Source organism: Myotis myotis, unplaced genomic scaffold (genome assembly GCF_014108235.1).
Source record: "Myotis myotis isolate mMyoMyo1 unplaced genomic scaffold, mMyoMyo1.p scaffold_m19_p_1, whole genome shotgun sequence".
NCBI lineage: Eukaryota > Metazoa > Chordata > Mammalia > Chiroptera > Vespertilionidae > Myotis > Myotis myotis.
Genome location: NW_023416313.1, coordinates 144,836,059 through 144,847,223, shown reverse-complemented (window position 1 = coordinate 144,847,223; position 11,165 = coordinate 144,836,059). Strand labels below are relative to the sequence as shown.

The following is an 11,165-nucleotide window of genomic DNA, read 5'->3' as shown; positions in this document are numbered from 1 at the left end:
CCACCAATAACCTACCCTGACGGGTATAGAGCTATACATAAGAGATCAACCGAAGGACTTGAATGCATATAAGCACAACCAACAGACAGAAGACACTGGGGGCGGTGTGTGTGTGTGGGGGGGGGGGGGGGGGCGAGGGCAAGCGCCGGGGGTAGGGGAAGCGGGGAGGGGGGGAGTGTGGGGGGGGGGTCAGGGGGAAAGGAGGGGGGTGGGAAGGAGACATATGTACTACTATTTGTAATATCTTAAACAATAAATTAAAATTTTTAAAAATTTTAAAAAAGCAAATATGGAACTCTATGTCACATTATCCACAGACATCAACATGAAAGTCAAACTATAGAACATTTAGAAAACTATATAGGAGAGTATATTTCTTCAGATAGGAAAAGATTTCTTAAATAAGACATAAAAAATAAAAACCAGCCCTGGCTAGTGTTACTAAGTGGTTAGAGCAAAGGGTTGCAGATTCAATTTCTGGTCAAGGGTACAGACCTGGGTTGTGGGTTTGTTCCCTGCCCTCCGCTGGGGTGCTTGCAGGAGGCAACCAGATCATGTGTCTCTCTCACATTGATGTTTCTCTCTCTCTTTCTCTCTCTCCCTCTCACTCCCTTCCACTACCTTTAAAAGGCAGTGGAAAAAATATCTTTAGGTGAGTATTAAGAAACTAAACAAATAAATATATAAAAACAATAAAGGATTAATAAATTTTACTACATTAAAAAAATCTTTTCATCAAAGAACACCTTAAATAGTGTGAAAAAAACAAGCCACAGAATTAAACTAGAACATGTAAATGCTCCTCCAAATCATTATTTTTAAAAATGTGAACTACTTAAATGAAAAATGATAAAATAACAAGAGAAATGTTACAAAAGAAGAATTTTGTATGAGTACAAAACACTTATATAGTTATGACAAGATACTTAGTCTCATTACTAATCAGGAAGAAGCAAATTAAAACCCCAGTGAGATGGGTCATATTCATCAGATTTAAAAAGTCCTAATAGCTAACAATATCAGACTTGGCAGGATATGAAGAAATGAAACTCTCATCCTCTCTTGTAGATGTGTAAATTGGAGCAATCACTTTGAAAATAGTTTGTAGTCATCATTAGTAGACATTCAGGCTTTCAGAGATTTTTCTTCTCAATGTTATAATTGCACTATCCCCTTGAAGTTGCGTGGCTACATGACCTTTATCATTTCCAAAGGGGAAGATTTAAGAGCTGTGAATGATTAACCAAGTTTTCCCCCTCTTCCATGGTAACTGGTAACATTCCCCAACGAAGAATGTGGAAGAGACTCTCCCTACCCAACCCCAATCTAAGATGAAAACATAATACAAGCAAGAAATAAACCTTTGATGTTTTAAACACTAAGATTTTGGAAGTTGTTCCAGCACATTATGATTGCTACAGTATTACTGAGTTGAACATGCATGGATTTATTAGCCAGCCATTCCACTAGTTAGCCTTTGCTCTATTGACTGTGCACAAAGAAGCCATTTACAAGAATGCTTTGCAAGAACATTAGGGTAGTAATAAAAAAAAATTTAAAAAATCTATCAAATATAAAAGAATAAATAAACTGTAGTATATTTATACAATGAAATCCTATAGAGCAGAGAAAATTAATGAAACAAAGCCAGAAAAGCCTGATTTTATTGTCCAGTGACACAGATGGATATGAAATTGATGATATTCTAATTCTACTTTTATTTTTGCAAGATGTTGGGCGATTTGCTTATTAGCTCTTTTTCATTTTTATGTTTATGGAATAACAGTGATAATACCAGTTTACTTGAAGATTAATGTTTTCAAAACACCTTGTACCTGAAATTGTACCATATCCTGTATTAAAATATGACATTTCCACTGAAAACACATCTTAGCTTCTGACTAATGAAAGTTCTTGAATGAGTAAGGGAATATTGGCAATCTAGATCATCCCTGGCTTGGCTATAGCGATGATATGAAACATTTAGCTTAATGGAAGATATTTAAAAAAATGATAGAAAATATATAGTCTTTTGAAAGCTGCAAGTTCAAACATATACCAAACTGTGAAAACACTTTAATAGTGCTTTTTGCATTATGAAAAATCTGTCAGGGGCATACAAATCCATAGGTAAAGTGTTTTGAACAGAGTATAAAAATACAAATTTCTTACTTAGGATGTTAGCACTGAATGTCAAAATGCCATGTTGCTAGCTCTGGTGTTAACTTTGAAGATGACAGGTAACCATCCATATAACATTCGTTTTTCAAATGGTCATAAAAAAATACTGTCACTGCCAAAAGCACAGCTAAAATACCAGTTTTCCATTTATTGAAGTGCACAAGGTCTAGTACAGTGCTTTCTTCAAAGGCAGAACATTAAAGAAAGGAGATTAAGTCAGGCCTGAATGAAACAGGAGTTAGAGGGCTGACTCCAATGTGGGTGACCACAGATGTAATGTCTGAGGCAATAGAAGAGTATCAGGGGGGATCTGAGCTAGCAGCATTATCTATGGGCTATGATCTGATGGGTGGAAGCACTCTAGTAGTAGTACTAGAAAGTGGCCACATTAATGTCATGGAAATTCCTCTATCTGTGTTCAAACTGGACCCCAGTCAAAGGCAGACATATAGTTACAGGGACACTCTGAGAGAAACTGTAGGTTAGGACTTGGCAGGCTGAAACACAGATTAGGCTTTGCTAGCAAGGACCTGGAATGTAAATCTGAACCCAAAATAAGCTAGTAATCATAAAGGAAAAGATAAAATGTGGCTGTTCTAGCTGTGTTAACATAAATGTCTACGGGTTCATACTAAGAGCATTATATTTCTATTCAAAACTCTTCTCAGCTAAAAATGGTAATATCAATAGTCTGCTAGACTAATGTGATTCCCAAATTTTGTAGCACACATAGTTACATTTTCAAAATGAAGGAATTCTATAACTTTACTTGGCCAGGCCATAAAGGAAGGAAGTGGTTACAAAAACCATCCTGTTAAGCTCCTTTTATAAATATTTAAAAGTTTTTATTTAATTATATAATTATTGAAAAATAAAATTTCTCTGGGACTACCTATATTTCAAAACTGTGATGGTGATTTTCTCTTTGCCCTTCTAGTTTTATTTTCAAAATCCTCCTTCAAAATACTCTTTGTGGCCCAGGAGGCTGACCTCTAGGGACTGGTTCAATGGACATCCTTGCTCTCTGACTTCTGGATAAAATAGTCCAATGGGAAGCTCCTGCAATAGGGTGGAAGACAGAAGGGAAATAAAATTGGGTATTCATTTCCTACGTTAGCTAGTCTTCAAAGGTATCCCCCAGCGATTCCTCCCTTCCTTGTTAATACATGCCACACTTCACATCAAGGGATGGAGCTTACTTCTGCTTCCCTTGATTGTGGGATGGCCTTTGATTAGCTTCGCCAAATAAAGTGTGTCCCAAAATTCATTCAAGAAGTAATTTTGATAGAAAACACAAGTTTATAATTAAAAATTGTAAATTTTTTATTGATTCATAAAAGATACAGTATAGGGTTATGTATGGAATAGCATATCGGGTAAATGGCTTCCACGTCTTTGCTGGCACATATGCAATCTTTTGTTGAAATTTTCCATGACTGTTTTGCATAAATGTGGCTGAATTTTGTTGTTGTTCCATAATCCATTCAACGAACTCTATTCGCTGTGCATGGTCAGTAGGCTTCAGTTCTTGAGTCAACTGAACTTTGTAAGCATGAAGATGCAAATCTTTCGTGAGAATATGCTGTAGAGAGCTTCTCGAAATGTCCAATTCTTGACCACGGTGCCAAATTGATGTCCCTGGACTCTCAGCAACACTCTAATGAACTACTTCGATGTTTTGTGTTGAATGACTTGTTGAAGGACGGCCAGAGTGTTTAAGATCACTAATTGATCCAGTCTCCCTAAATTTTTTAAATAATCTCTTCACAGTTGATGAAGTTAAATCACTATTCCGACCATATTTTGCACGAAAATTGCGAACCGTAGCTGCCGAACCTTCATTATTTTTAAAATATTGCTCAACAATGAAAACACGTTGTTCTTTTGTGTACCGCTCCATTTTTAATAACCCTGAACTGTCAGCTGTCACGCTATCTTTTTTCTTCATTGGCAACACTTTACGGCACAAATGGCGTAAAATTCAAATCTTGCGTGAATTTTAGGACACCCTTAGAATATAGCAGAAGGCCATTCTGGGATTTCTAAGCCCTGGTCAAAGAGCACTGGAAGCGTCTACTCGCTGCCTCTTGGAAATCAGCCTCTATGCAGTGAGAAGCCCAGGTAGAAGGAAGAGTCGCAAATATGAAAGCAGAGGCACTCACTACATCAAGTACTAATCAGCAGCCACGTGACTGAGTTTCATGGTAGCCAGCAAGTCTCCAATATGACACCCAATAAAGGTAGTTTTCTGTTATTCCTATCTTTGTGAAGTCCGCTCCCATACAGTACTAGTGCTGGTTTGTATGACCAACTGAGTACCACAGAAGTGATGTTAGTCCCTTCAAAGGTTATAAATTGCACTGTAGTTTTCATCTCGATGGCCCTTTCTCAGGTCACTCACTCAGGAGGCCAGCTGCCATTTCATGAGGACAATCAGGCGGCCTAAGGGGATGCCTCTGTGGTGAGGAACTGAGGCCTGCCTAAAAACACACGAAGTAGATTTACTAGACTTCAGATGACTTCAATTTAGTAGACAGCTTGACTGCAACCTCAGGAGACACCCTGAGCCAAAACCAATCAGTTAAGCTGCTCCCAGATTCTTAATCTAGAAAAGCTGTGAGGTAATAAATTTTTATTGTTTTAACCTACTAAGTTTTGAAATAATATTTTACACAGCAATGAATAACTAATGCAGCCATCTTAGCCATTTAAATTCAGCCCTGACTGGTTTGGCTCAGTGGGTAGAGCATCGGCCTGTGGACTGAGAGGTCCCGGGTTCGATTCCAGTCAAGGGCATGTACTTTGGTTTGGGCACATCCCCAGTAGGGGGTATGCAGGAGGCAGCTGATTGATGTTTCTCTCTCATCGGTGTTTCTAACTCTCTATCCCTCTCCTTTCCTCTCTGTAAATTCAATTGAGCCACCAGATGATCACAGCCCCAGCTGACATGAAGAGCAGAAGAAGGCCTCTAACCCAAATTAGCATATAAAATCACTAAAGGTAATAAAATAATTGTCATTTTAAAACTTTAAATTTTGTAATGGCTTGTTTTGCAGCAATAGATAACCAAAACAGAAATGTGTTACCCCAAAATGAGGTGCTACTGTAACAAAACCCTAAAACATGTAGCCTTGGCTTTGGAACCAGGCAGTGGGTGCAGGTCACAAGAGCCTCAAGGAGACCGCCAATGGAGGCTGGTAAGACAGTGAGAAAATTGTTGAGCCTGGAGAAGAGGTGAGTTTTTGTCCAATTATGTACAGGGAGAATGTTCGGAAAGTTCAGTAACTTGTGGCAATATAAAAGATAATATATGAACTTGTGTATTTGGCTAAGGAAGTTTCTAGGCAGAATGTTTATGTGTCAACTGGTTTATTTCAGTGTACATGATCATAGTAGGGTGAAATGAACTAAAGAAGGAACTATTCAATTTGCAAGCAGTATCTAGAGTACAGGTCAGCAAACATTTTCTATATTAAGCCAGATAATAAATATTTTACTAATTACAGGCTCTATAGTGTCTATAGCAACTCTGCAGTTGTAGTGCAAAAGCAGGCATAGAAAATATATACTAGGTGTACTAGTTACTAATGATGGGTTTTGTAATCAAAGAAAACATGATAATTTCAAGAGAAACATCAAAAGTGCTTTATTCAAAGTAATGTCCATTGCTAGCTACATATTTCCCCCATCTTTCAGGTAATTTGTGGATACCGTCCCAATAGAACTTTTCTTGTTTCGAGGCAAACCATTCAGAGACCCAATTTTCTACTTCTTTGTACATTTTGAAGAGCTGCTCAGAAAGTGCGTGTGCCATTGATCAGAACAAGTGGTAATCTGAAGGAGCAAGGTCTGGTGAACACGGCGGGTGGGTTAACACTTCCCAGGCAAGATCTTTTAACGTGTCTTTAACTGGTTGTGTGGTGGTGCGTTATCTTGAAGCAAAATTACTTTACCATGTCTTCTGGCCTATACTGGTCATTTCACGATCAAAGCTTGGTTCAAATTGATTATCTGTTGTTGGTAGCGAACAGTATTAACGGTTTCACCTGGTTTTAGAAGCTGATATACACACCTTCCTGATCCCACCAAACGTAAAGCATTGTCCTCTTTCTGAAGTAATTTGGCCTTGTGTCCCAGTTGACCCCAATATTCTATAATTACTTATTGCCTCGGCCTTGGGACAAGCGCAGGTGTCCCAGAGTCAGCAATAATGGCGTCCCTCTGGGAACTTAAGGTGTGAGGCAGCCGAGCCCAGTCATAAACATAACACAGAGACAAATAGTTAGTATGCAATCACTCAGGGGTTTATTACCAGTCTCTAGTGCAGTGGTTCTCAACCTTGGCTGCACATTAGAATCACCTGGGAATCTTTTTAAAATCCTGATTTCTGGGCCTCATCCTCCGGAAATTCTGTTTCTTTGTAATGGGGTGGGGCTACAACATTAGTAACAAACAGAATTTCCGAAGGATGAGGCCCAGAAATCAGGATTTTAAAAAGATTCCCAGGTGATTCTAATGTGCAGCCACGGTTGAGAACCAGTGTTCTAAGGGTACAAGTTTGGGCGTTCACTCGGGAAAGTACAGAGTTTGTTTATGTCACTTCACACAGTTTACAATATTCAAATTTGGGGGGTCCTATGGCTAATACAATTGTAACTATAACACCTTGCAGTCGATATTGATGGTTGACCTGGATCAACCCATGATTTTGTGCATCTGGAATTCTCAAAATAAATCAAATTTTTTATCGCCAGTCACAATTCAATGCAAAAAAGACTTTTCTTTCATGACATCGAAGCAACATTTTACTGATGACTTTTCGGTTTTCCATTTGTCTTTCGTTCATTTGATGTGGCACCCATTTTCCTTCCTTTAAAATCTTTCCCATTGCTTGTAAAAGAATGGAAATTGTTCTCTGAGCAACATTTAATCTTTCTGCAAGTTGTTTTTGAGTTTGACACGCATCTTCATCCAATAATGCTTATAATTGTTAGTCTTCAAACTATTTCGGTTGACCTGGACGTTCTTTGTCTTTCACATAGAAATCATCACTTTTAAAGCATTTAAACCAGCATTCATAAGTATCTTGAGATGGAGCACGTTCACTATAAGCTTCCCGAAATATACAATAACTTTTTCTTCAAAATAAAGTAATGAATTAAAACTTCCCGCAAATGCTCTTTTTTTGGCATGAAATTCGACATTTTTAAGCGTAAAAATATCTATGATGTTAACACCTTCAGCAGATTTGACACATGAAGTTTTGAAGCTTGCTGTCAATACAACAAAATAGCAAGCATATCAAACTGCACATATAGATCAACATATGTGTAACTCCAACTATTGAAAAACATCCTCATTATTAACTGGTACACCTAGTAAGTGAAAAAATGTGGCTGTGCTCCAATTAAAAAAAAATTGACAAGAGCAGGTGACAATGTGGATTTGACTTCTGGGTCATAGTTGACCAACTTCTGATCTAGAAGAAATATTTCGAATAAGGATTTCCTGGTTGAAACATAAATTATTCTCATATTCAACTCTTTCAGCACACAAAAAATTTTCAGAGTAAATTAAAGCTTTGTGGTAAAGAGCAAATCCAGAGTTCTGCCAGAAAAACAGCCACAGCATGAAGATCAGTTCAAGTGTGAGGTGGAAAGACTTTGTTCAACCTTTAGAAAGATTAGGATTTGTCACATAGACCCTCTCAGCTAGACAATAGGGCTTTTAAGATTCTTAAAGGCTTGCCTTGTTGACCTCAACTAGACAATAGAGTTTCTAAGAATCTTAAGAAAGTACCTTTTAGGCCCTTTTGGCTAGAAAAGAGGGATTTCAGGAATCTTAATGATATTGTCCCCACAGCACTGTTTCTAAGGCCAAAGTAGAGAGAAGTGAGTCTTAAAAAGTCTGTCTTAAAAATATAGTATAGCTACATAGGAAGGACAGAATTTTTAACAGAAATTTTAACAGTTTGAACTAAAAGAGACAGAGATAGTTCTAAATGAAAAAGACCTCTGTGTTTCTTATCTCCAATGAGCAGGATACAAGCTGAGAAAAATACTTAGCTGCAAACACATTCCACTTCTTACGGAAGAGGAAGGATGAAACAGGAGGCCGAGCCATGGCAATCATTCTCAGGGAGCATAAGTTGTCCCTAATCAGGAAAAATTCTTTCCCTTGAGACAGAGATAATGGTAACCTCCCGGCTAGACTACAGAATTGCTATGGGTCTTCTGTTTTACCCTTTTATACTGGAAGATTCCATTGTGGCTGCCATGCCCTTTTATCAGTATTGTATGTTGGGTGTGTGTGGGACAGATGATGGTTTCTTTGGTGTGATTTATTTTTTAGTTCACAGGTATTCCTGAGGAACTTCAGAAACCCACCCCATCTACCTCTGGCTCTGATATAGATGATAAGAGCTTTGGATATGAGCTGATCCCATAAAGGGATGGAAATTTTGGGGGGTCTTGGGAGGTGGTGAGTGTACTTTGTATGTGAATTGTTACAGCCTGAGGGCAGAAGCTGGAGTGCCTTTCCAAATTCCTCCTCTAGATGGATATGCATGCAACTCCTAATATAAAATATGGAGTTTATCTCCCCTTTCTTTGAATATGACCTGCTTTTGTTACTAACTCTGATCAGTCAAATGGCCATGGAATTGGGGAGACTGCAGTTTTGGCACTTACATACTCAGGCTATAAGGTGATTGGAAATGTGATAGATATAAGATGAGCTACTCAGATCAGACTTCAGGGAAGAACTTGCTATTCAGCAGTGTATAATGAAGACAGCACAGCAGATAGATGCCAGGTATTGGCTCCTTCAGCATCTGTAGAAATGTGGTTTATCTGAGGTCATGCCCTTCCTGAGGACTAAATAAAAAAAGAGTATAAAGGTCTGGACATTTTGTCCTGATGTGTGATGTCTGCAAGAAAGTCAGCTGCATCACAGTTTGATTTTTGCCTTTCCATTACCCAATCTTATATTTTTTACCTTTCTTCCCCCTTAGGTGTTGATTCCTAATAAACAACTTGTACCACAAACTTCTCAGATCTTCTGGAGAATCCAACAAGTAGGTTCTACCTCCTGCTGCCCCTCAGAATCCAGTAGCGATGCTGGGAAAAGACAAATCTATGGAGAAAGGCGACATGGAGAACACTATGGTTCATGAACCCTGCTGAGTCTCATGCCAATAGACAGTACCAGCTGGAAACTATGTGAATGAGCTATCTTTGACCATACAGCCTAGCTGAACTTCCAGATAACTACTGTCCTTCCTGACACCATGTGGGTCAGAAGAACAACCCAGCTGAACTCAGACTATGGAAAAATGAACAATAGTAAAAAAGTTGTTTTAAACCACTAAGTTTGGGGTGCTGTGCTATTCAGCAATAGTTTACCAAAACATTTACCAGTTCTCTCCATGCTAGGTACAAATTGTGCTCCCCCACTGAGGACCATGCCTGCCTGGCAAATATCCTCAGTAGCTACTTCCTCTGGATACTATTCACTAGTAATAGTTTCCCCATTTTTTTGTTTGTTTGTTATTCCGCACCTGAGGATATTTTTTCCATGGAGTTTTAGAGAAGGTGGAATGGAGGGGGAAAGACAGAGAGAGAGAGAGAGAGAGAGAGAGAGAGAGAGAGAGAGAGACATCAACGTGAGAGAGACACGTTGATTAGTTGCCTCCCACACGGGCCCCAACCAGGGGACTCTTCAGTCCATGGGCTGACACTCTTATCTTCTGAGCCAAATTGGCCAAGCCCATTTTCCCCATCTCGATAGCCCGAGGTTATTGTGCATCTGTGGTGAAGTTCAGCAATGCTTTGTCTTATTTAAAAAAAAAGAAAAAAAAAGAAAAGAAAAAATCCCCCTGCTTTTATAACAATCAAACAGACATGATTTCTAAATACAGGAGTTTTAAGGGGCCATCTTTTAGACAATACTCTCTTTCTCCTTCCTTCTTGCAGATACATATCTTATCTCTGGAAAGAGGCACTTTGGCTTACCCCTGCTTATAAACAACAGGCAAGAGGTAAGGCCTATTAATCTCATTTACTTTCCAAAAAAGGAAAAACAATCATTAAATGTCCCTATCAGAAGGTCTTAACCCCCAAGTAGGACATTTTCCGGAGACTGTGACATAACCAGTAATATTTGACAATCTGACATGCTTTGAACAGACTGTGGAAAATGTGGCCTTAAACAAAAGCAACTAATGTTTAACTGTAGCTTTGTAGGAAACTTGTCAGGTGATCATTTTGGAGCAGGAAAACCTTTAACAGATTTTCAATATATTTTTTAATAATTTCATAATATAAAAAATGCTCTTATATTTAGTTTCTCACCCTTTATTAATAAGATCAAGTGAGTATCAGCAGTTTGGTAAATAAATTGTTTATTAGGTATCTACCCTAAATGATAGATTTTTATATTTGTGCTAGTTAATGTTAGGTATTTAGAAAACTTTTGAGTAATTTTGGTAATGCTTTACTCATTTTTAAAATTAAGGTTACATTTAACTCTTGGTCTAGGCTTATGTACATTGTCTCATTATTATTATCATTATGATTTTTATTGTTGTCCCTTTTTATTCTTAAAACTATACTTCTTTGGATGACAATTTTATGGTTACCTTATCTTAAGGCAAAACTATGACATACTTATATCAGAAAATATTATTAGAAATGTTTAAATATTTTAAATACTAGTATTTTTTGCCAAATAATATTGAAGTATCTTTAAGTGTATTTAAAATCTTAAATAAGATTAACATAAATTTTTGAAAGAGTTTAAATAACTTTAGAGATAATTGGTTGAAAATGTATTTTCTCTATTTGAGATAAGCTTAAAAGTAAGTGTACATTTCATAAATTGACTTTTATAATTTTTATCTATAGAATATTTTCCAGTTACTTGAAGAAGACAAATGAGGTTTGAAATCACAAAGTAATTAAAGGTTTTTTTGATCAGTAGCAGTT

At 37.6% G+C, this 11,165-nt stretch overlaps 1 long non-coding RNA gene across 1 annotated transcript; it reads left to right on the top strand.

The window, feature by feature from the left end:
• The first annotated feature begins 4,477 nt into the window (after positions 1-4,477).
• LOC118663642 lies at positions 4,478-10,206 on the top strand. Its single transcript, XR_004970111.1, has 3 exons — positions 4,478-5,181; positions 9,194-9,256; positions 10,155-10,206. It is a non-coding gene; the product is annotated as an uncharacterized LOC118663642 (long non-coding RNA).
• The last annotated feature ends 959 nt before the right edge of the window (positions 10,207-11,165 follow it).